The 23802-nt window shown below is 51.9% G+C and overlaps 1 long non-coding RNA gene across 1 annotated transcript; it reads left to right on the plus strand.

Annotated features, from left to right (window-relative positions):
• Positions 1 to 15501: 15501 nt before the first annotated feature.
• Positions 15502 to 23532, plus strand: LOC135180354 (uncharacterized). Its single transcript, XR_010304409.1, has 3 exons — positions 15502 to 15589; positions 21603 to 21760; positions 23165 to 23532. It is a non-coding gene; the product is annotated as an uncharacterized LOC135180354 (long non-coding RNA).
• The last annotated feature ends 270 nt before the right edge of the window (positions 23533 to 23802 follow it).

Here is a 23802-nt window from a genome sequence, read left to right on the forward strand (position 1 = left end):
AGAGAATCATAGAATCAACCAGGTTGGAAGAGACCTCCAAGCTCATCCAGTCCAACCTAGCACCCAGCCCTAGCCAGTCAACCAGACCATGGCACTAAGTGCCTCAGCCAGGCTTGGCACCTCCAGGGATGGCAACTCCACCACCTCCCTGGGCAGCCCATTCCAATGCCAATCACTCTCTCTGCTAGGAACTTCCTAACAACATCCAGCCTAGACCTCCCCTGACACAACTCCAGACTCTGTCCCCTTGTTCTATTGCTGCTTGCCTGGCAGCAGAGACCAACCCCACCTGGCTGCAGCCTCCCTTCAGGTACATGTAGGCAGCAATGAGCTCTGCCCTGAGCCTCCTCTTCTGCAGGCTGCACACCCCCAGCTCCCTCAGCCTCTCCTCACAGGGCTCTGCTCCAGGCCCCTCACCAGCTTCATTGCCCTTCTCTGGACACCTTCCAGCACCTCAACATCTCTCTTGAATGGAGGAGCCCAGAGCTGGGCACAGCACTCAAGGTGTGGCCTGAGCAGTGCTGAGCACAGAGGCAGAACAACCTCCCTTGTCCTGCTGCCCACACTGCTCCTGAGCCAGGCCAGGATGCCATTGGCTCTGCTGCCCACCTGGGCACACTGCTGGCTCATCTCGAGCTACTCTCTACCAGCAACCCCAGGTCCCTCTCTGCCTGGCTGCTCTCAGCCACTCTGTCCCCAGCCTGTAGCACTGCTTGGGGTTGTTGTGGCCAAAGTGTAGAACCCTGCACTTAGCCTTGTTAAATCTCATCCCACATGTCCCATCTCACATTCATTCACTTTTAATTTGTATAAATAAAGAATCTTTTTTTCCCCTTTTTTTGGTCAGCTGTGAGGCAGGGAAAGCTCTTTGCCAGCAGCTTTGCCCAGAGTTTTATTTTCACCAGGTAACAGCAGCTGACCCAGGACCCACTGCCATTTTAATGACCTGTAAATTTAGAGCATCTTTGCATATCATGTGGCAAAAGGATCCATCATAGGTTAGTTCTCCTTTTCTTTGTCATTTGAAAAGTGAACAAGTAGCCAGCCACTGGGTTTCTTTCACTGGTGACAGGCTAATAGTTTCAAAAGGAGGAGGTGAAGTATGTTGGGAGCTGTGATGCAGTATCACCATGAACATCTGTCCCCAAAGAGCACCACGCAGGACCATCACTTCTAAGCAGAGATAAGCCAGTTTGAACAGGATATGAAGGAACCTTGCAAAGCTGAGAAAATTGCTGTCAAGACAGCTGTAAACCCAAAAACCTCTTAGAAATGTGGCCTGGGAATGCTTCTCTTTAAACAGAAACAAAGGAAAGCTGCTGTGGGTTTCCAGGCAGAGCGTGGGGAAGCGCAGTCCTCTCGCAAAGCTGTTACTGCCTTTAAGATGTTCCTGTCTGCAAGAGCATTTTGGAGGCTGTGAGATGGCTTAGAAGGCTCATCCTAGCAAGGGGTCATTGCCTGGAAGTTTCCAGCAAATGGGAGAATCAGTTGTCACAGATTTGATTTTCCCTGCAAGGTGAGCAGCTGGGTGTCTGGGGACAGAGTGGCTGAAAGCAGCCAGGCAGAGAGGGAGCTGGGGTGCTGGTAGAGAGTAGCTGAAGATGAGGCAGCAGTGTGCCCAGGTGGGCAGCAGAGCCAATGGCATCCTGGGCTGGCTCAGGAGCAGTGTGGGCAGCAGGACAAGGGAGGTTCTTCTGCCCCTGTGCTCAGCACTGCTCAGGCCACACCTTGAGTGCTGTGTCCAGTTCTGGGCTGCTCAATTCAAGAGAGATGTTGAGGTGCTGGAAGGTGTCCAGGGAAGGACAACAAAGCTGGTGAGGGGCCTGGAGCACAAACCCTATGAGGAGAGGCTGGGGGTGTGCAGCCTGCAGCAGAGGAGGCTCAGGGCAGAGCTCATGGATGTCTGCAGCTCCCTGAAGGGAGGCTGTAGCCAGGGGGGGGTTGGGCTCTTCTGCCAGGCAAGCAGCAATAGAAGAAGGGGACAGAGTCTCAAGTTGTGGCAGGGAAGGTCTGGGCTGGATGTTGTTAGGAAGTTGTTGTGAGAGAGAGTGATTGGCATTGGCATGGGCTGCCCAGGGAGGTGGTGGAGTCACCATCCCTGGAGGTAAAGAACAACCTGGCTGAGGCACTTAGTGCCATGGTCTGGTTGACTGGACAGGGCTGGGTGCTAGGTTGGACTGGCTGAGTTTGGAGGTCTCTTCCAATCTGCTTGATTCTATGATTGGTTTCAGCAAATATGAGAATCAGTAGTCACAGATTTGATTTTTCCTGCACTCTGAGCATCTGCTGGTGGCCAGCAGCAGAAGCACAGCACAGAACTGGCTGGATGCAGAACAGCTGTTATGCTTCATCTGTTGTTTTTGGAGCTATTTCTGTATCTTCCTAAGGTGTCTGTTTTTTGTAGAGCTAGTTCTCTATTTGCTAAGGTGTCTTTGCCAGCAAAAAGGTTGGTCTGGAGTTGGGGTGTTTTTTTAGAAGGTGTTTGATGTACTGGGAATTTTTAGCTGTGATCCTTTTGCATGGCAACTGAAAACATCTGAAGGAAACAGCACTCAGAAATTGGGTAGTTTAGGGAGTGCAAAGCTGAGCTCCTCAAGCAAGGGATAAAAAGTACAAACAGTAATGCATACACTTCTGATGCAGCCAAAGTGTCACAGAATCACAGAATCAGGCAGGGTTGGAAGGGACCACAAGGAGCAGCCAGTTCCAACCCCACTGCCATGCCCAGGGACACCCTACCCTAGAGCAGGCTGCACACAGCCTTAGCCAGCCTGGCCTCAAACACCTCCAGTATGGGGCCCCAACCACCTCCTCTGGGCAACCCAGTCCAGCCTCTCAACACTCTCATGCTCAACAACTTCCTCCTCACGACCACTCTGAATCTCCCCACCTCCAGCTTTGCTCCATTCCCCCCACTCCTGGCACTCCCTGACAGCCTCAAAAGTCCCTCCCCAGCTTTTTTGTAGCCCACTTCAGATCCTGGCAGGCCACAAGAAGGTCACCTGGGAGCCTCCTCTGCTCCAGCCTGCACAGCCCCAACTCTTTCAGTCTGTGCTCACAGCAGAGCTGCTGCAGCCCTCTGAGCATCCTCCTGGCCCTTCTCTGGACATGCTCCAGCATCTCCACTGCTCCTGTACCTGCTCAAATGCTGATTTTCCATGACTTGAATTGTTTGGACTGCTGCTAGTAAAGCTGACTCAGTATCCAACTCAAAATGGAGAATGTTTATGTTCATTTTGAGCAATGTAGTACTGGAGATGAGGAGGCAGCTGTTGAGCATGAGAGTGGTGAGAGGCTGCAATGGGTTGCCCAGGGAGGTGGCTGAGGCCCCATGGCTGGAGGTGTTTGAGGCCAGGCTGTCTGAGGCTGTGTGCAGCCTGCTCTAGGGTAGGGTGTCTGTGCCCATGGCAGGGGGGTTGGAACTGGCTGCTCCTTGTGGTCCCTTCCAACCCTGCCTGATTCAATGATTCTATGAACTTGAAAGAAGCTCTGAACGGAGCAGGACTGAGGACCAGCTTAGAAACCTGAATTTTGGATCCCTGGGCTGAAGCCTCAGTTTCACAAGCTATTTAAACCACATGCCAACAATCACCCACATCAACACTTGCTCTGGCTTCAGTGAGCCCCTTCTCTTGGGTAAATCAGGCATAGACTCAGATGTCTCACTGAATGAGAACCGTAGAACAACCTCGTCGTACTTCCTCCTCAGAGCCCAAGTAGTGACAACTCCTAGGAAATCCCAGTTGAGTACATAAAGAAGATGAGAGCAAAAACCACTGTGATAAATCCTCTACCAGCTCTTAAATCTTGCTGGTCTTTAATCTGATAAATCTTCCTCTGTCAGACCAAGGGCTGGGTATAGTATTTCAGCTCTCAGCCTGCTTGCTGGTATGCGTGGCTGTCCTGTGTGCTGTGTCTCAGGGCAGTGAGCCTATGCAGAAGTGAGGAATTTAGGTTGTTCAGTAAGAAACAGTTTTGGAGCTGTCTTTCATTAAATCTATTATTTAACAGAGAGCTTCCTTGCTCAGCCAGGAGGCACTTCTTCAGAGGTGCTGTTGCTGCAGAGCTAGAGTGCACAAGGGCTCCTGCTGTCTACAGCTACCTGAAGGGAGGCTGTAGCCAGGTGGGGTTGATCTCTTCTGCCAGGCAAGCAGCAACAGAACAAGGGGACACAGTCTGGAGTTGTGGTGGGGGAGGTCTAGGCTGGATGTTGTTAGGAAGTTGTTGGCAGAGAGAGTGATTGGCATTGGAATGGGCTGCCCAGGGAGGTGGTGGAGTTGCCATCCCTGGAGGTGTTGAAGCAAAGCCTGGCTGAGGCACTTAGTGCCATGGTCTGGTTGATTGGATGGGGCTGGGTGCTAGGTTGGAGTGGATGAGCTTGGAGGTCTCTTCCAACCTGGTTGATTCTATGATGCTTGCAGTAGAGATGAAATAAAATGGTTTCTCCTGCTGCTTCCTCAGGAAGTTGTTCAGCATGAGCGTGGTGAGAGGCTGGAATGGGTTGCTGAGGGGGGTGGTTGAGGCCCTATCCCTGAAGGTGTTTCAGGCCAGGCTGGCTTTTTGGAGGCCCCCTTCAGATCCTGGCAGGCCACAAGAAGGTCACCTGGGAGTCTCCTCTTCTCCAGCCTGCACAGCCCCAACTCTTTCAGTCTGTGCTCACAGCAGAGCTGCTGCAGCTCTCTGAGCATCCTCCTGGCCCTTCTCTGGACATGCTCCAGCATCTGCACTGCTCCTGTACCTGCTCAAATGCTGATTTTCCATGACTTGAATTGTTTGGACTTCTGCTGCTGCTGCTAGTAAAGCTGACTCAGTATCCTACTCAAAATGGAGAATGTTTATGTTCAAACATTTTGAGCAATGTAGTACTGGAGATGAGGAGGAAGTTGTTGAGCAGGAGAGTGGTGAGAGGCTGGACTGGGTTGCCCAGGGAGGTGGTTGAGGCCCCATGGCTGGAGGTGTTTCAGGCCAGGCTGGCTGAGGCTGTGGGCAGCCTGCTCTAGGGTAGGGTGTCCCTGGGCATGGCAGGGGGGTTGGAACTGGCTGATCTTTGTGGTCCCTTCCAACCCTGACTGATTCTATGATTCTGTTCTATGATTCTATGATTCCTGTTTCAAAATGAGTCAACCCAAGGATTTCACTCCTGATTAGCCAACCACTGCAGTCTTTGCCTAGTGGGTTGGCTGGTTTTGTTGTCAAGGAAGTACTGTGTCCCGTTCTGGGCAAGGAGGGAGATGTGTTCTGTTTCCTAAGCACCCTTCAGTGGTGATGTCCAGAGGATGAACATGCCAAAACCTCACCGCTGTCCGCTCCAGCCGACCTGAGCAATAGCTGCAAAGGGACTTCTGCTCCTGTCTGCTTGCTAGCATCATCTGGTCCTTCCCTGCATCCTTCAGGTGTCACGAGAGGTAATGGAGAATGACTGAACATCCCTGGATTTGTGCTTTGTCAGAGGCTGGAGCAAACCATCCTATTTCCTACCCGCTGCACTCTTGGCTCCCCAGTTGCTCCCCAGCCCCTGGCTCTGTGCTGCTGCGTGTTACCCTGTGCACATGGACTGGCAGCCAGCCTGGCTCTGAGCTCCACTGGCAACATTCTTCTCCATTTGGAAACAACCTTTAAAAGCACCACTTTAATTTTCAGAGCCCCCAGTCAAAGCTGTTGGAGACCTGATGGAGCGGACCGAGGGCACAGCTCCGGGATGAGCTGCCAGCGTCCCGGCTAGAGGTAGGGCGGCTCCGGGAGCTGATGGCTCTCTGGGGATGCTGCCAGCGCCCGCCTGGGGTGTGGCCCAGGGCTTCCAAAAGAGGGGGGGGGGTGGAAAGCGAAGCCGCTCTATTGAGTGCAGCCAGCAGCAGCTAAGGACAAGCAGACAGCTGCCAGCACTTACAGCCTGGCAGAGCCAGCGTGGGAAAGGCAACGCAGCCACCACCAGTCCCTGCCCGGGCTCCTTTCCCTGCTGCAGATGGCAGGGCAGCTGGCTGTGGAAACGGTCAGAAGGGAAGGACACAGCCTCAGGCTGCACCAGGGGAGATTTAGGCTGGAGGTGAGGAGAAAGTTCTTCCCTGAGAGAGTCATTGGACACTGGAATGGGCTGCCCGGGGAGGTGGTGGAGTCGCCGTCCCTGGAGCTGTTCAAGGCAGGATTGGACGTGGCACTTGGTGCCATGGTCTAGCCTTGAGCTCTGTAGTAAAGGGTTGGACTTGATGATCTCTGAGGTCTCTTCCAACCCTGATGATACTGTGATACTCTGATACTGCCACTCACCTTGCCGTTGCCCTCCTGTGCTGGTGCTCCCCAGGCACTTTGAACTTTGCTCAGTGCTAGGGTGCTCAGACCACCTAGAGCCTGCTCGTATGATGGTTCACTGGGGTTTGTGTTCCTGTGTCCCCTCAGGTCAGGTTGGGTTGCCTCTGTCCTTTGCAGGCTGCAGCTGCTGTTAGCTGGTGCAGCACAGCTTTGAATCTCAACTATGCAAATTTTCAAAGGTGATAGGTGCAGAGACAGCATCAATAAGAGGAGTTTTGAAGCCCATCCTGTATCAGAGTGCATTGAAGTCATAGAATCATAGAATCATAGAATCAGTCAGGGTTGGAAGGGACCACAAGGAGCAGCCAGTTCCAACCTCCCTGCCATGCCCAGGGACACCCTACCCTAGAGCAGGCTGCACACAGCCTCAGCCAGCCTGGCCTCAAACACCTCCAGCCATGGGGCCTCAGCCACCTCCCTGGGCAACCCAGTCCAGCCTCTCACCACTCTCATCCTGAACAACTTCCTCCTCACAACCACTCCGAATCTCCCCACCTCCAGCTTTGCTCCATTCCCCCCAGTGCTGTTACTCCCTCACAGCCTCAAAAGTCCCTCCCGAGCTCTTTTGGAGGACCCCTTCAGATCCTGGAAGGCCACAAGAAGGTCCCCTGGGAGCCTCCTCTGCTCCAGCCTGCACAGCCCCAACTCTTTCAGTCTGTGCTCACAGCAGACCTGCTGCAGCCCTCTCAGCATCCTCGTGGCCCGTGTTGTTTTGGGATGCAATATTGGACAGTAAGTTTTGGTGCAACTGACTGAAGAAAGCCTGGAGGGCTGCAGAACTGAGCTGCAATGATGGAGCTGAAGTTGTCTGAAATAACTGTAATAAAGCTATGACCATCTGTACCACCACCCCTCTACCCTCTTTCCCTCCTATCTGCAGTGGGGATTGTTTTTGACAGAGTGTTCCAGCAGGGATGCTGGGCTGGCTTGGGGTCATAGAGAAAGTTTATGTTTATGAATATCTGAGGGCTGGATGTCAGGAGGTGGGAGACAGACTCTGATCACTTGCCTCCTGTGATAGGACAAGGAGCAATGGATGTATGCCCAGGTGGGCAGCAGAGCCAATGGCATCCTGGGCTGGCTCAGGAGCAGTGTGGGCAGCAGGACAAGGGAGGTTATTCTGCCCCTGTGCTCAGCACTGCTCAGGCCACCCCTTGAGTGCTGTGTCCAGTTCTGGGCTCCTGAATTCAAGAGAGATATTGAGGTGCTGGAAGGTGTCTGGAGAAGGGCAGCAAGGCTGGGGAGGGGCCTGGAGCAGAGCCCTGTGAGGAGAGGCTGAGGGAGCTGGGGGTGTGCAGCCTGCAGAAGAGGAGGCTCAGGGGTGATCTATCTGCTGTCTTCTGCTAGGCAAGCAACAACAGACGAAGGGGACAGAGTCTGGAGTTGTGGTGGGGGAGGTCTAGGCTGGATGTTGTTAGGAAGTTGTTGTCACAGAGAGTGATTGGCATTGGAATGGGCTGCCCAGGGAGGTGGTGGAGTCTCTGTGCCTGGAGGTGTTGAAGCAAAGCCTGGCTGAGGCACTTAGTGCCATGGTCTGGTTGACTGGTTAGGGCTGGGTGCTAGGTTGGACTGGATGAGCTTGGAGGTCTCTTCCAACCTGGTTGATTCTATGATTCTTCCTGCTGAGTTTGTTTTCAAATCAGGACCAGGCTGATGCCCAGCTGAGTTGCCTGAGATCTCTTCCTACCACAGAATTCTTCATATTTCATAACTATTCATCCTTTTCTTTTTTTTAAGGACACTTTCTCCCCTGTGCTGCTGACTCAGCACCATCAGGCCTGTCCATAAACCCAATGCTTCTGGTCACCAAAATCTAATCTGGGGCTCAGACAGAGCATTAACAGCCACCTGTGCACAGAGGACACACATGCCCTTGGTTTTGTGGCTGTGCAGAGGGAAATGCCTGCTGCATTTCCCAGCAACCACACTGGGTTACAGAGTTCCCCCAGCAGATGCATTATTAAAGATGCTCTCTGCCACTGAGCTCATTAAGAAGCACATTCCCCAGCTCCTTCTTGCTTAGCCCTGCCTCTTTTAAAATGCAACCTTTTAATTTAAGTGAATCTTTAATTGGATCCCATCTTCCTTTGTGCTCTCCTGGTAAAGAGCTATTCCCCAGGTTCCTCAGCACGAGGAGTTATTTGATCAGGTTTAAATGCAGATGTGTGGCTGTGGAATTGATCTAATTTTGCTTGAAGTGGCTGCAGGATTTTATTGCCTGCTTGTAGGGAGGATGTGGAGTCGTAAAAGAGAGACTGGGAAGTCCTGAAGGGAGGCTGTGGCCTCTTCTGCCAGGCAAGCAGCAACAGAAGAAGGGGACACAGTCTCAAGTTGTGGCAGGGGAGGTCTAGGCTGGATGTTAGGAGGGAGTTCTCCCCAGAGAGAGTGATTGGCATTGGAATGGGCTGCCCAGGGAGGTGGTGGAGTCGCCGTCCTTGGAGGTGTTGAAGCCAAGCCTGGCTGAGGCACTTAGTGCCATGGTCTGGTTGACTGGCCAGGGCTGGGTGCAAGGTTGGACTGGATGAGCTTGGAGGTCTCTTCCAATCTGTTTGATAGCTCTGCTGTGAGCACAGCCTGAAAGAGTTGGGGCTGTGCAGGCTGGAGAAGAGGAGGCTCCCAGGTGACCTTCTTGTGGCCATCCAGGATCTGAAGGGGGCTACATAAAAAGCTGTGGAGGGACTTTTGAGGCTGTCAGGGAGTGACAGGACTGGGGGGAACGGAGCAAAGCTGGAGGTGGGGAGATCCACAGTGGATGTGAGGAGGAAGTTGTTGAGCATGAGAGTGGTGAGAGGCTGGACTGGGTTGCCCAGGGAGGTGGTTGAGGCCCCATGGCTGGAGGTGTTTAAGGCCAGGCTGGCTGAGGCTGTGGGCAGCCTGATCTAGTGTGATGCATCCCTGGGCATGGCATGGGGGCTGGAAGTGGCTGATCCTTGTGGTCCCTTCCAGCCCTGCCTGGTTCTGTCATTCTATGATCGTATGCTGGTGGTGGATGGACTCCTGATTTACACTGCTGGAGGTGAGATCTGGGCCCTGACCACTCTTAGAGAATCACAGCATCATGGAATGGTGTGGGTTGAAAGAGACCTTAGGGATCATGCAGCTTACCCCAGGTGCCTTCATACCAAAGCTGCTAAAGTCACCTCAGCTGCAGGCTGCCACTCCAGGGTGAGCTGGTGCCCCTGCAGCATCCCTGCCCTGCTTCCCTTCCCAATGACTTTCCTTAAAGTCTCCTCCATGAGAAGTCTTCCCAAAGAAGCCCTTCCCAGTTGTATGTCCCTGCAGACAGGGCCAGCAGTGAGATGCCAGCAAGGAGCCTCTGGGCCAGCAGGTGCTGCCTTTAATGCTCCACTGTGATCCTTCATCCTTCACAGCTGCCAGGTGCCACCTTTCTCCCTGCTCCCCCTCTGCCAGGTGGTGCAATGGGGTTTGTGGGAGCAATCCCTTTTGGGGGAACAGCACAGCCCAGTTGCAGCTCTTTCCCCCTTGACCCTTCACCTTCTGTGCTGGCACAGCTGGGGGTCAGGGGTTTACTGCAGGTCAGTTATGCCTCTCTAAGCTCACTCTGGGGAGCTCTGGCTTGTGGCAGGGCTGGTGCCACTTGTTCTGTGTCACTGCTTGCTGCTGTTGCAAGGTCTGTGCTGTATGAGCTCACATCTTACATCTCACATCAGTCAGGAGGGCTTGTGCAGATGGTAACTGGGCTGGGCTGTGGGTATGGCCTTCACATTTCTGCCTGTGCAGACAATAAGCCACCCTGAAAACTCCCATTTACTGGCATCAGATCATGCTATGGATGGGATAAACCACCATAATCAGCCTCAACCTAGTGGAACTGGGCAAGAGGGTGGACTTCCTAGTACTATACTCCATCAGAGTGCATCCAAACCCAGCCCTGGGCTCTAGAAAAGCTCCTGGATGCTCCCTGCATCCCCCTGCTCCTCAGAGAGGGCTGTGACCAAGCTGTGGGGCTTTATCTTCAATTACCCTGGCTCCCCAGCAGCAGCATCTGGGCACAGACAAGTCCCAGATGCCTGAGCCCCTCACTTGCCAGGACTGTGCATTTGCACTCAACTTAGAAGCACAGAATCATGGAATCAGTCAGGGTTGGAAGGGACCACAAGGAGCAGCCAGTTCCAACCCCCCTGCCATGCCCAGGGACACCCTACCCTAGAGCAGGCTGCACACAGCCTCAGCCAGCCTGGCCTCAAACACCTCCAGCCATGGGGCCTCAACCACCTCCCTGGGCAACCCAGTCCAGCCTCTCACCACTCTCATGCTCAGCAACTTCCTCCTCACCTCCACTCTGAACCTCCCCACCTCCAGCTTTGCTCCACTCCCCCCAGTCCTGGCACTCCCTCACAGCCTAAAAAGTCCCTCCCCAGCTTTTTTGTAGTCCCCCTTCAGATCCTGGAAGGCCACAAGAAGGTCACCTGGGAGCCTTCTCTGCTCCAGCCTGCACAGCCCCAACTCTTTCAGTCTGTGCTCACAGCAGAGCTGCTCCAGCCCTCTCAGCACCCTCACAGCCCTGCTCTGGACACACTCCAGCATCTCCACAGCCCTCTTGTCCCAGGGGCTCCAGAACTGGATGCAGTACTCCAGGTGGGGTCTCAGCAGAGCACAGCAGAGGGGGAGAATCCCCTCCCTGGCCCTGCTGGCCACACTTCTGCTGCTGCAGCCCAGGCTCTGCTTGGCTTTCTGGGCTGCAAGTGCACACTGCTGGCTCCTCTTGAGCTTCTCCTCCAGCAGCACTCCCAAGTCCCTCTCCTGAGGGCTGCTCTCCAGCCACTCACTGCCCAGCCTGCATTTGTCCTTGGGACTCCACAGCCAGACTGCTCCAAAGAGACATGGACCATGCCACGTCTGGAGATTTAAACTAGCCCTAAGCTCCAGGCCTGACTTTGTGCATGAATCTTATGAAATCCCTCATCTGCTGAAGAGCTTATTTCCCATCCAGGGTGGGTGGACAGCACAGTGGGAAAAAATGCAGCTTTCCTGCTGCCAGCTCCAAATCACCATCTGTGTCTAAGAGCTCAGCTACTATAATCGCAGGCGGTGAAACCTGGTTAACCCCTGCTTGGGGTCTCTGGGACTGCAGGCAGCCAAAATGGGCACGTGGTTGTGCTGGTCCTGGCTCTGGGGGAGGGGGAAGATGGAATAAAATCATAGAATCATAGAATCAACCAGGTTGGAAGAGAGCTCCAACATCATCCAGCCCAACCTAGCACCCAGCCCTGGCCAATCAACCAGACCATGGCACTATGCCTCAGCCAGGCTTTGCTTCAACACCTCCAGGGACAGCAACTCCACCACCTCCCTGGGCAGCCCATTCCAATGCCAATCACTCTCTCTGCCAACAACTTCCTAACAACATCCAGCCTAGACCTCCCCTGAGCTGCTCTGCTCTGGAGCTGCTCTGGACTCCTTGATTTGTGGGTGCCATCAGTACAGACAAAGCAGACCTCACAGCTGATTTAGATGCAATTTGACCAGCAACACCATTCCCAGCCTGATTTTATACCTCCTTGCCTCTCCCCCTGTACTCCCTCCTCCACCTCACCTCCTCTTCAAATGTTTTATGGATTTTGCAGCTCCTGCCAAAGGACTCAGGTTTGAAACTCTGCTACATTTTGGCCTGTAAAGACATTGAATGAACGATTTAAAACTCTCGAGTCATTAAAACTGCCCAGGAGAACCTAATGAATGTTATTTACTGTGCTTCCCAGCTCAGCTAAAAATCCAGCTTTTTCTTTCTCCTGCTTTGAAAGATTGCAGCCAAATTCATCTGGAAAGCATTCCTTGCTAGAGACAAACTGGATCAGCAAGTGGAAATGTCAGTTTTTAAGCATCTCCATTGCTGCTTTGAAGTAAGTTCACTTTTTCGTTTGATTTCTCTAATTCAAAAGCTTTATCTCCTAGGCTATCTCTTAAAAAAGCAATTTTAATGGCTGCAGCTAGCATTAAAAAAAAGAGAAAAGACAAAAGAAAAGAGCTGCCAAATGCTGATCTTTTGATGCTAGGCTCTTCAGAAGGCTGCCTAGGTGGGCTGGCTCCTGGGCTCCTGCTCTGGCTGGGCAGCGCTGCTGAGCTGCATGCAGTTATTCCCCATTCCTGTGATGCTGGAGAGGTCAGAATAGAATCATAGAATGATAGAATCAAGCAGGTTGGAAGAGACCTCCAAGCTCATCCAGTCCAACCTAGCACCCAGCCCTATCCAATCAACCAGACCATGGCACTAAGTGCCTCAGCCAGGCTTTGCTTCAACACCTCCAGGCACAGAGACTCCACCACCTCCCTGGGCAGCCCATTCCAATGCCAATCACTCTCTCTGACAACAACTTCCTAACAACATCCAGCCTAGACCTGCCCTGGCACAACTTGAGACTGTGTCCCCTCGCTCTGTTGCTGCTTGTCTGGCAGCAGAGCCCAACCCCACCTGGCTACAGCCTCCCTTCAGGGAGTTGCAGACAGCAATGAGCTCTGCCCTGAGCCTCCTCTGCTGCAGGCTGCACACCCCCAGCTCCCTCAGCCTCTCCTCACAGGGCTGTGCTCCAGGCCCCTCACCAGCTTTGTCACCCTTCTCTGGACACATCCCCACCCCCACCCCCTTTAATTTCTGTTTGTGTTGCTGAGCTTAGCCTTGGAAATGGAAATCTGACTTGAAAGGAAACAACTTGTGATTAGAGGCTGTGAAGAAAAAGATCATCTAATGAGTTGCTGCTTTTAATCCCACATCTGAAAGGCAATCTATTACTGTCTTTTATCACTTCTGTCTCCTATTAGAGAAGCAGTCTCATGCTGGGACTCTTTCAACACCCAGGCAGTTAATATACATTATAATTATTGCCTAATGTATGACTAGCCTGGTGTGCACAAGTTCTCTGCTCATTTCTACTCGGCTCCTGTAAAGCCTGTGCAGTACATAGGCAGTGCTGGAGTAAAGATCCCCTGATCAAAGATCTCAGGAGAGCCCTGCAGAGGGACCTGGCCAGGCTGGATGGGTGGGCAGAGGCCAATGGGATGAGACTGAACAAGGCCAAGTGCAGGGGTATGCACTTTGGCCACAACAACCCCAAGCAGCACTCCCTGCAAGGTGAGCAGCTGGTTTCCAGAGTGGCTGAGAGCAGCCAGGCAGAGAGGGAGCTGGGGGGTGCTGGGAGAGAGGAGCTGAAGATGAGCCAGCAGTGTGCCCAGGTGGGCAGCAGAGCCAATGGCATCCTGGGCTGGCTCAGCAGCAGTGTGGCCAGCAGGACAAGGGAGGTTCTTCTGCTCCTGTCCAGTTCTGGGCTACTCAATTCAAGAGAGATGTTGAGGTGCTGGAAGGTGTCCAGGGAAGGGCAACAAAGCTGGGGAGGGGCCTGGAGCACAGCCCTGTGAGGAGAGGCTGAGGGAGCTGGGGGTGTGCAGCCTGCAGAAGAGGAGGTTCAGGGCAGAGCTCATTGCTGCCTGCAGCTGCCTGAAGGGAGGCTGTAGCCAGATGGGGTTGCCAGGCAAGCAGCAACAGAACAAGGACACAGTCTCAAGTTGTGTTGGGGGAGGTCTAGGCTGCATGTTAGGAGGAAGTTCCTGCCAGAGAGAGTGATTGGCATTGGAATGGGCTGCCCAGGGAGGTGGTGGAATTACCATCCCTGGAGGTGTTCAAGGAGAGCCTGCATGAGGCACTTAGTGCCATGGTCTGGTTGACTGGCTAGGGCTGGGTGCTAGGTTGGGCTGGATGAGCTCAGAGGTCTCTTCCAACCTGGTTGATTCTATGATCTTTCAAGGTCCCTTCCAACCCCTGACATTCTATGAAATCTAAGCTCAGCTCATCTCTGTCAGGAGCCTGCATTGATCACAACATCAGGCCCAGCTGAAGCTAATGATTGACATCCTTGAAACTAATGATTAGACTCAATGATCTTGATGATCTTTTCCAATCTCAGATATTCTGTGATTCTGTGGTCCCCTGAATCCACAGGAAAAGTTCTTTGCCTCTTCCTAAAACTCTTAGAGCACAGTTAATTATTTACAAGCCTTAACACTTATGGCCACGTGGACCCCAGGACAGGAGAGCATTAAAATCCTCGTGGTGTCTTCCAACCCTGACTGATTCTATGATTCTATTCTGTTGACCTGTGCTCTTGCTAAAGAACAGCCTGTGCTTAATGCCATGGTCTGGTTGATTGGACAGAGATGGGTGCTAGGTTGGACTGGATGATATTGGAAGTCTCTTCCAACCTGGTTGATTCTATGGTTGTATGGTTCTGTGCTGTACTGTAGCCAGCAGCACCCAGGAGTGTGGAGGGCTTCTTGGTGGACTCAAGGTATCTTTGCTCTTTGTGCTGAAGTTTTTGGTCAGGCTCTAGCTATAGGCCTGACCTAGCTTGTGCCTTGGTGGGCACGAGCCAACATTGTGAGGTTCAACAAGACCAAGTGCAAGGTCCTGCATCTGGGTTGAGGCAATGCCAAGCACCAATGCAGGCTGGGCAGTGAGTGGCTGGAGAGCAGCCCCGAGGAGAGGGACTTGGGGGTGCTGCTGGAGGAGAAGCTCAACAGGAGCCAGCAGTGTGCACTTGCAGCCCAGAAAGCCAAGCAGAGCCTGGGCTGCAGCAGCAGAAGTGTGGCCAGCAGGGCCAGGGAGGGGATTCTCCCCCTCTGCTCTGCACTGCTGAGACCTCACCTGGAGTACTGCTGGATCCCCCATTCCAAGAGGGCTGTGGAGATGCTGGAGTGTGTCCAGAGCAGGGCCACAAGGATGCTCAGAGGGCTGCAGCAGCTCTGCTGTGAGCACAGACTGAAAGAGTTGGGGCTGTTCAGTCTGGAGAAGAGGAGGCTCCCAGGTGACCTTCTTGTGGCCTTCCAGCATCTGAAGGGGGCCTCCAAAAAAGCTGGAGAGGGACTTTTTAGGATGCCAGGGAGTGAGAGGACTGGGGGAGGAATGCAGCAAAGCTGGAGATGGGGAGAGTCAGCCTGGACATGAGGAGGAAGTTGTTGAGCATGAGAGTGTTGAGAGGCTGGACTGGGTTGCTCAGGGAGGTGGTTGAGGCCCCATGGCTGGAGGTGTTTGAGGCCAGGCTGGCTGAGGCTGTGTGCAGCCTGCTCTAGGGTAGGGTGTCCCTGGGCATGGCAGGGGGGTTGGAACTGTCTGATCCTTGTGGTCCCTTCCAACCCTGACTGACTCTATGATTCTATACAGTGATTTAGACTCCTTTCTCACCAGACTAAGTCTCTTCTGTTTATTGGCACAGGACAGCTCATGTTGCATCAATCACTGCTTGGCACTGCACAGCCCTCATCTCTGGCTCTGGTAAGCTGGGCTGGGCTCATCAGTTCTCCTGTTCCTTCCCACCTCTCAGGAGAATGGTTTCATTAATAGCTAATAATTGAGGGGGTTTTGGTAGTGGTGTAACAAGATGTTTTCTGGGAACCTGGAAGTGGGTGTGTGTATGGACATGGTTCAGAGATGTGAGCCAAGTCTCACCAGGGCTGCACAAAGACACAGATCTGTGCCACTCTGTAGATTTGCTTCTTTCTTGGCACTGGAGGTTGACAGTACCACCTGCACATGTCTCTGCACGTGGGGTGGCTCAGCTATTGACTGCTGAGCCAACAGTGGCCCACAGGTTATATTTACACAGGCTGATTTCCATGCTGCAGTGCCATGAAGCATCAGCCCCCTCATCCTGAAAAGAGGATCTGCCAAGCTGCATGGGAGGGTGGTCAGCATGGGCTCAGTCAGGGGAGCAGAGAGCAGTGTGGTGCCCTGTGCTGGAAGCAAACCTGGCCATGTGCTCATTGAGCTGCCCTGGGCTGACCCTTGCTTTGGATCTGTCTGCAGCAGCAAAAGGTTCCAATGACTAACTCTGCCTTTCTGGCAACTCTGAGGATGATTTGGGAGCTCCCTGGAGGGCTGCAGCTCTGCTAAAGATCAGAGGATTATTTAGATGGGGTTTCTAAACTGGCTTTGCAATAAATAATCTCTGTTAACAAACCCAGATGAAGTGGGTTTGGGAGTGTCCAGCTGGAAAGGCAGAAACTTCATCCCACAGTGAGTCCCAAGCCTGGGAGCTGCAGCAGGGGAGTGTCAGCGAGTTCCTGTCCCACCCAAAGCCCTGGTGCTTCTCGCTGCTCCAAGCAAAGCATCCAGCAACAACAGCATGGGCTCCTCATAAGATTTCATCTGCAGAAGCCAGGAGGAAAGCTCCATTGCTCTTTCTGAGGACAGGAAGGATCTGTTTGGCAATGGTAGCTCATATCTACCACAAAAGATATGGGACAGCTTTACCGTAAGGCTACTCCCAGGGCTTAGGTGTTGCATTACCTATTCTTACCTAACATATTCTTGGCCATACCTCTCCACAGAAGCTCCCAGCACTACTTATGGCAGCAAAGCAGCAATGGGAAATTTCAGGGTAAAAGCCCAGTGTAGAGAGTTCTGCTCAGCTGCAGGGTGTACAAACCTGTTCAGCAAAATATAGCCTTCATTAATCTAACTGGAGTGAAAAGTACATCATGAGTACTGTGTCCAGTTCTGGGCCCCTCAATTCAAGAAAGATGTTGAGGTGCTGGAACATGTCCAGAGAAGGGCAACAAAGCTGGTGAGGGGCCTGGAGCACAAATCCTATGAGGAGAGGTTGAGGGAGCTGGGCCTGTTTAGCCTGGAGAAGAGGAGGCTCAGGGGTGATCTTATTACTGTCTACAACTACCTGAAGGGAGGCTGTAGCCAGGTGGGGGGTGGCCTCTTCTCCCAGGCAACCAGCAATAGAACAAGGGGACACAGTCTCAAGTTGTGCCAGGGTAGGTATAGGCTGGATGTTAGGAAGAATTTCTTCACAGAGAGAGTGATTGGCATTGGAATGGGCTGCCCAGGGAGGTGGTGGAGGCACCGTCCCTGGGGGTCTTCAAGAAAAGACTGGATGAGGCACTCAGTGCCATGGTCTGGTTGATTGGTTAGGGCTGGGTGCTAGGTTGGACTGGATGATCTTGGAGGTCTCTTCCAACCTGGTTGATTCTATGATTCTATGATTCTGTGATCAGCCCCATCTGAGGTAGCCTTGGCATCTGCCTGGATTCAAAGACCAAAAATGTTGCCTGTATCTTGATGCCTCTTCTGTGAGTTATTGCCCACACATGGAAAACAAGAACCTTCCCTGTACTTGCAAGAAAAACCTGCTACAATTGCCCTAACTCTCTTGCCTGTCTCATCCTTCTTGTGCACTTTTGCTCCTCATTTGGATGATCTAGAGATCATAGAATCAGCCAGGTTGGGAGAGACCTCTGACATCATCCAGTCCAACCTAGCACCCAGCCCTGGCCAAGCAACCAGACCATGGCACTAAGTGCCTCAGCCAGGCTTGGCTTCAAAACTTCTGGGGGTGGTGACTCCACCACCTCCCTGGGCAGCCCATTCCAATGCCAATCACTCTCTGCCAACAACTTCCTCTTGCCACAACTTGAGACTCTGTCCCCTTGTCCCCTTGCTGCTTGCCTGGCAGAAGAGATCAACCCCACCTGGCTATAGCTCCCTTCAGGGAGTTGTAGACAGCAATGAGCTCTGCCCTGAGCCTCCTCTTCTGCAGCCTGCACACCCCCAGCTCCCTCAGCCTCTCCTCACAGGGCTGTGCTCCAGGCCCCTCACCAGCCTTGCTGCCCTTCTCTGGACACCTTCCAGCACCTCAACATCTCTCTTGAATTGAAGAGCCCAGAACTGGACACAGCACTCAAGGGGTGGCCTGAGCAGTGCTGAGCACAGGGGCAGAAGAACCTCCCTTGTCCTGCTGGCCACACTGCTCCTGAGCCAGCCCAGGATGCCACTGGCTCTGCTGCCCACCTGGGCACACTGCTGGCTCGCATTAAACCTACTATCTACCAGCACCCCCAGGGCCCTCTCTGCCTGGCTGCTCTCAGCCACTCTGTCCCCAGCCTGTAGCACTGCTTGGGGTTGTTGTGGCCAAAGTGCAGAACCCTGCACTTGGCCTTGTTCAATCTCATCCCATTGGCCTCTGCCCACCCATCCAGCCTGGCCAGGTCCCTCTGCAGGGCTCTCCTACCCTCCAACAGCTCCATACCTGCTCCTAGCTTGGTGTCATCTGCAAACTTACTGATGCTGGACTCAATCCCCTGCTCCAGATCATCAATAAAGCTACTGAACAGAACTGTGCCCAGCACTGATCCTTGAGGCACACCACTAGTGACTGGCTGCCAGATCCTACCTTCTGAGCAGTATTCACTGCCTTCTGCTGTCCTGTTCCCCATTTGTTTCATAAAGGATGTTTATATTCTTCTCTTAGTGAAGAATGAGTTGTTGTTTTCACCACTTTAATCATCTCTTGGCTGTCAGGTTGTGGCTTTTGGTCACCATATCGACATCTCTTCAATATTCTCCAGTTGGCTTTGTGGTTTGGGTTTTTTTTTACTGTTTCAACTCTTTCTCTAAACTGATTTGGCTCATGATTGTTTTCCAGTTTGGAACAGCAGCCTGGGAGAGCAGCAGGGCAATATCTTAGTGGGTTTGATTTTATTCTGTCTGCACATCACAACTGTTTTCAAGCGGCAATCACTTCTTACCTACGCTGCTGTGCGTTTTCAGCCCTGTGATCAAACTCTCTGTATCTGCCAAGGGGAAAAAAAAGAGTCTCAGATAGAATTCTCCCCTGTTGGATGTGTGAGTTCTTTTGAGACAGGATATAATCATCACCATCTTTACAAACACAGAGGCTGTTTCAGCGCTGGAGGCAGCTTTCCTGCAGAATTCACTCCATTTGAAGTTTCCCTGTGACAATCTGGCCCTTCCTCCCCTCCTTGCCTTTGGCAGCTGCTCAGGGAGATGTTCAGATCATAGAATCATAGAAATAAACCAGGTTGGAAGAGACCTCCAAGATCATAGAATCATAGAATAAAGCAGGTTGGAAGAGACCTCCAACATCATCCAGTCCAACCTAGCACCCAGCCCTGGCCAATCAACCAGACCATGGCACTAAGTGCCTCAGCCAGGCTTGGCTTCAACACCTCCAGGGACGGTGCCTCCACCACCTCCCTGGACAGCCCATTCCAATGCCAATCACTCTCTCTGTGAAGGTTTGCAAATCTGACATTGTGCTCCACTGCAGATACTGGTTGGTCTGGTTTGTGGCTTTCATTTTAGATGATTGAGCCATCAGTTCTCCAATTAATTTTCTGCTGAGTCCAATCACCTCAATGCTCATGATCCTATTTCTTAACAGTTCTTCATCTTGTCCCCACTTCACCCTTCCAGTTTAGTACTGAGTCCAATCACCTCAATGCTCAGGATCCTATTTCTTAACAGTTCTTCATCTTGTCCCCACTTCACCCTTCCAGTTTAGTACTGAGTCCAATCACCTCAATGCTCAGGATCCTATTTCTTAATAGTTCTTCATCTTGTCCCCACTTCACCCTTCCAGTTTAGTACTGAGTCCAATCACCTCAATGCTCATGGTCCTATTTCTTAACAGTTCTTCATCTTGTCCCCACTTCACCCTTCCAGTTTACTACTGAGTCCAATCACCTCAATGCTCAGGATCCTATTTCTTAATAGTTCTTCATCTTGTCCCCACTTCACCCTTCCAGTTTAGTACTGAGTCCAATCACCTCAATGCTCAGGATCCTATTTCTTAATAGTTCTTCATCTTGTCTCCACTTCACCTTTCCAATTTACTACTGAGTCCAATCACCTCAGTGCTCATGGTCCTATTTCTTAATAGTTCTTCATCTTGTCCCCACTTCACCCTTCCAGTTTAGTACTGAGTCCAATCACCTCAATGCTCAGGATCCTATTTCTTAATAGTTCTTCATCTTGTCTCCACTTCACCTTTCCAATTTACTACTGAGTCCAATCACCTCAATGCTCTGGATCCTGTTTCTTAACAGTTCTTCATCTTGTCCCTACTTCACCCTTCCAATTTAGTACTGAGTCCAATCACCTCAATGCTCAGGATCCTATTTCTTACCTTCACCTTGTCACCACTTCACTTCGGACTGGCTGATCCTGGTGGCCCTTTCCAACCACAGCGATTCACAGTGATTAGATGTTGTGCTGAGGGCTTTGGTTTAGTCAAGCACTTGTCAGTGTGAAACTCTGCAGTGTGCCCAGGTGGCCAAGAGAGCCAATGGCATCCTGGCCTGCATCAGGAACAGTGTGGCCAGTAGGACAAGGGAGGTTCTTCTGCCCCTGTACTCAGCACTGCTCAGGCCACCCCTTGAGTACTGTGTCCAGTTCTGGGCTCCTCAATTCAAGAAGGATGTTGAGGTGCTGGAACATGTCCAGAGAAGGGCAACAAAGCTGGTGAGGGGCCTGGAACACAAATCCTATGAGGAGAGGTTGAGGGAGCTGGGCCTGTTTAGCCTGGAGAAGAGGAGGCTCAGGGGTGATCTTATTACTGTCTACAACTACCTGAAGGGACATTGTAGCCAGGTGGGGGGTGGCCTCTTCTCCCAGGCAACCAGCAATAGAACAAGGGGACACAGTCTCAAGTTGTGCCAGGGTAGGTATAGGCTGGATGTTAGGAAGAAGTTCTTCCCAGAGAGAGTGATTGGCATTGGAATGGGCTGCCCAGGGAGGTGGTGGAGGCACCGTCCCTGGGGGTGTTCAAGAAAAGCCTGGCTGAGGCACTTAGTGCCATGGTCTGGTTGATTGGATAGGGCTGGGTGCTAGGTTGGACTGGATGATCTTGGAGGTCTCTTCCAACCTGGCTGATTCTGTGATTCTATGATTCTATGACTCGATGAGCTTGGAGGTCTTTTGCAATCTAAGAAATTCTGTGATTCACCCTTCTGATTAATTTGCTGCTGAGTCCAATCACCTCAATGCTCATGATCCTATTTCTTAACAGTTCTTCATCTTGTCCCCACTTCAGCCTTCCTAAAAGCCACAATCTTACCACTTCAGTCAGCTTCCCAACACCTTCCCATCTTTTCAGCCAGGCCCATTTTTTTCCTGTACAACAGTGTTTCCTGTTTATTAGCCAGGACCTACCTCTGGTGGATAGATGATGAAAGAATTTCTCTCCATTTCCTTCTCCGCTTTGATTGTATTTGTTCTGAGCACCTTCATTATGTGCTAAATGACTTTCCATTTGTCCCCTCTTTGCACCTTTCCCTTTTGTTGTCGGTCTAACACCTCCCAGCCTAAGGCAGTCTGTCTATGCCTCAGAAAATTGGCTTCCAGTTTGGGCTGGAAGTTACCAAAACCCTCCAAACCCTCTGGAGAAGAGGTGAGATAAGTGCTTTGCAAACAACACTCATCTTGCCACTTCCATGGGCAGCTTTCTTCTCAAACACCTTTTTGTTTTCTTCATGTACAGGAGACGTCTCTGAAAGCTCCTTTGGGCACCTTTACATCATCCTTTCAAATGATGCAGCCTGGAAAACAGGAGAGAGGTTGTGATTTATGCTGGTATCAAGCTGCAGCTGTGCTCCTGTCTTCCTATCTAAGTGGTGTCCCTGCTGGAACCATCACAAGGTAGCTGTAGCTTTCTTTTGGAATGGAGCTGATCCTTTGGGACATTTGTCTGGATAAAATAGTAGGAAACTAGCCTAGCAGAAAAAAGATTGTGTTTTGCTGTGATAGGGAGAAGATGAGAGTCTGCAGTTAGGAGAGGGGAAGAGGGGGAAAAAGGAATGATGCTCATTCTGCAGCTTGGTTACTGCGGTGAACTCGGCCCCAGTCCTTCCCAGGGACTTGCCTTCTTGCAGGATCAAGCCACCTTCCTGGGCCAGCTGGAAACCTCTTGGCAGGCAGGCTGGATTCGCTTAGCTTTGGTTTGTAATTGAAATGCAATTCATTGCACTCCTTTTGTGCCATTACCTCGGTCTCAGCTGTGCCCGGTGTGGAGGGTGCGAGTCCTGCCACCCCTCTGTTGCACTTCCTCGTCTGCAAGAGCAGGGAGAGAATCATAGAGTCAAGCAGGTTGGAAGAGACCTCCAAGAGCATCCAGTCCAAACCTGGGGGTACTGATAGTTAGCTGAAGATGAGCCAGCAGTGTGCCCAAGTGTCCAAGCGAGCCAATGGCATCCTGGCCTGCATCAGGAGCAATGTGGGCAGCAGGACAAGGGAGGTTATTCTGCCCCTGTACTCAGCACTGCTCAGGCCACACCTTGAGTGCTGTGTCCAGTTCTGGGCTCCTTAATTCAAGAAAGATATTGAGGTGCTGGAAGGTGTCCAGAGAAGGGCAACAAAGCTGGTGAGGGGCCTAGAGCACAAATCCTATGAGGAGAGGCTGAGGGAGCTGGGCCTGTTTAGCCTGGAGAAGAGGAGGCTCAGGGGTGATCTTATTACTGTCTACAACTACCTGAAGGGGCATTGTAGCCAGGTGGGGGGTGGCCTCTTCTCCCAGGCAACCAGCAATAGAACAAGGGGACACAGTCTCAAGTTGTGCCAGGGTAGGTCTAGGCTGGATGTTAGGAAGAAGTTCTTCACAGAGAGAGTGATTGGCATTGGAATGGGCTGCCCAGGGAGGTGGTGGAGGCACCGTCCCTGGGGGTCTTCAAGCAAAGCCTGGCTGAGGCACTTAGTGCCATGGTCTGGTTGATTGGTTAGGGCTGGGTGCTAGGTTGGACTGGATGATCTTGGAGGTCTCTTCCAACCTGGTTGATTCTATGATTCTATGATCACCCAGCCCTAGCCAGTCAAGCAGATGAGGCATGACTAGTGACTATGATTCTCTCCCTGCTCTTGCAGACGAGGAAGTGCAATAGAGGGGTGGCAGGACTCACACCTTCCACACCGGGCACAGCTGAGACAGAGGCAATGGCACAAGAGAGATTATGTTGTTTTCCCACTAAGAACTCCAAGACAGTGGGGAACTCCTCATGACTCTGAGTTTCTCATTGTTTTGTGTTTTGGTTTGCTTTTATTTTCCTCCAGGAAGCAATTTCCTCTCCCCTGGACAGCAGTGATTAGATGGGATGATCCTAACTGATCATCCCATTGATTTTTGCCTGCCATTGAGAAAAACACTTCCTCTCCCTCCCGAGCCTTAAGCAGCTGTGAGCATCCTGCTCATCAACAAGCACTCTAGCAGATGCAAAGCATCCCTTGGAAACCGTGGTGAGAGCTGCACACATGCTTAGGTGCTCCACTGAGCTGAGGCCTCTCTAAACAAGAAGGGACCATTAGTTTTGGCTCATTACCTTAACAGGGCTGACTATTAAATCCTGCCACTTTCTGTAAAACAAACTTAGTAACGACCCATCTTTGCAGCTGTGACTAGTAATAAAGCCAATTAATTTCCATGTCTTTGTCTCCATGCATTAGCCATGTCAGCTCTGCCTTTTCTTGTTGCCCTCGTGGAAACGCTTGTCTCAGAGATTCCCTTTCTAATTAGAATGGGAATTTGCTCCTATGTGGATAAATTCCTCCAGGAAGCCTTTTATTGAGATGCTGCATCAGGGAAAGGTGTTGCTGTTCTGGGGGTTTCTAAATGCAGGTGGCAGTTCGTATTGCCACAGATTCATACTTCCCCAGCTAATATAAAGGGTTTAGGGGGAAAAAAATCCACTTTT

This window comes from Pogoniulus pusillus, chromosome 1, assembly GCF_015220805.1.
Source record: "Pogoniulus pusillus isolate bPogPus1 chromosome 1, bPogPus1.pri, whole genome shotgun sequence".
Taxonomy (NCBI): Eukaryota; Metazoa; Chordata; class Aves; order Piciformes; family Lybiidae; genus Pogoniulus; species Pogoniulus pusillus.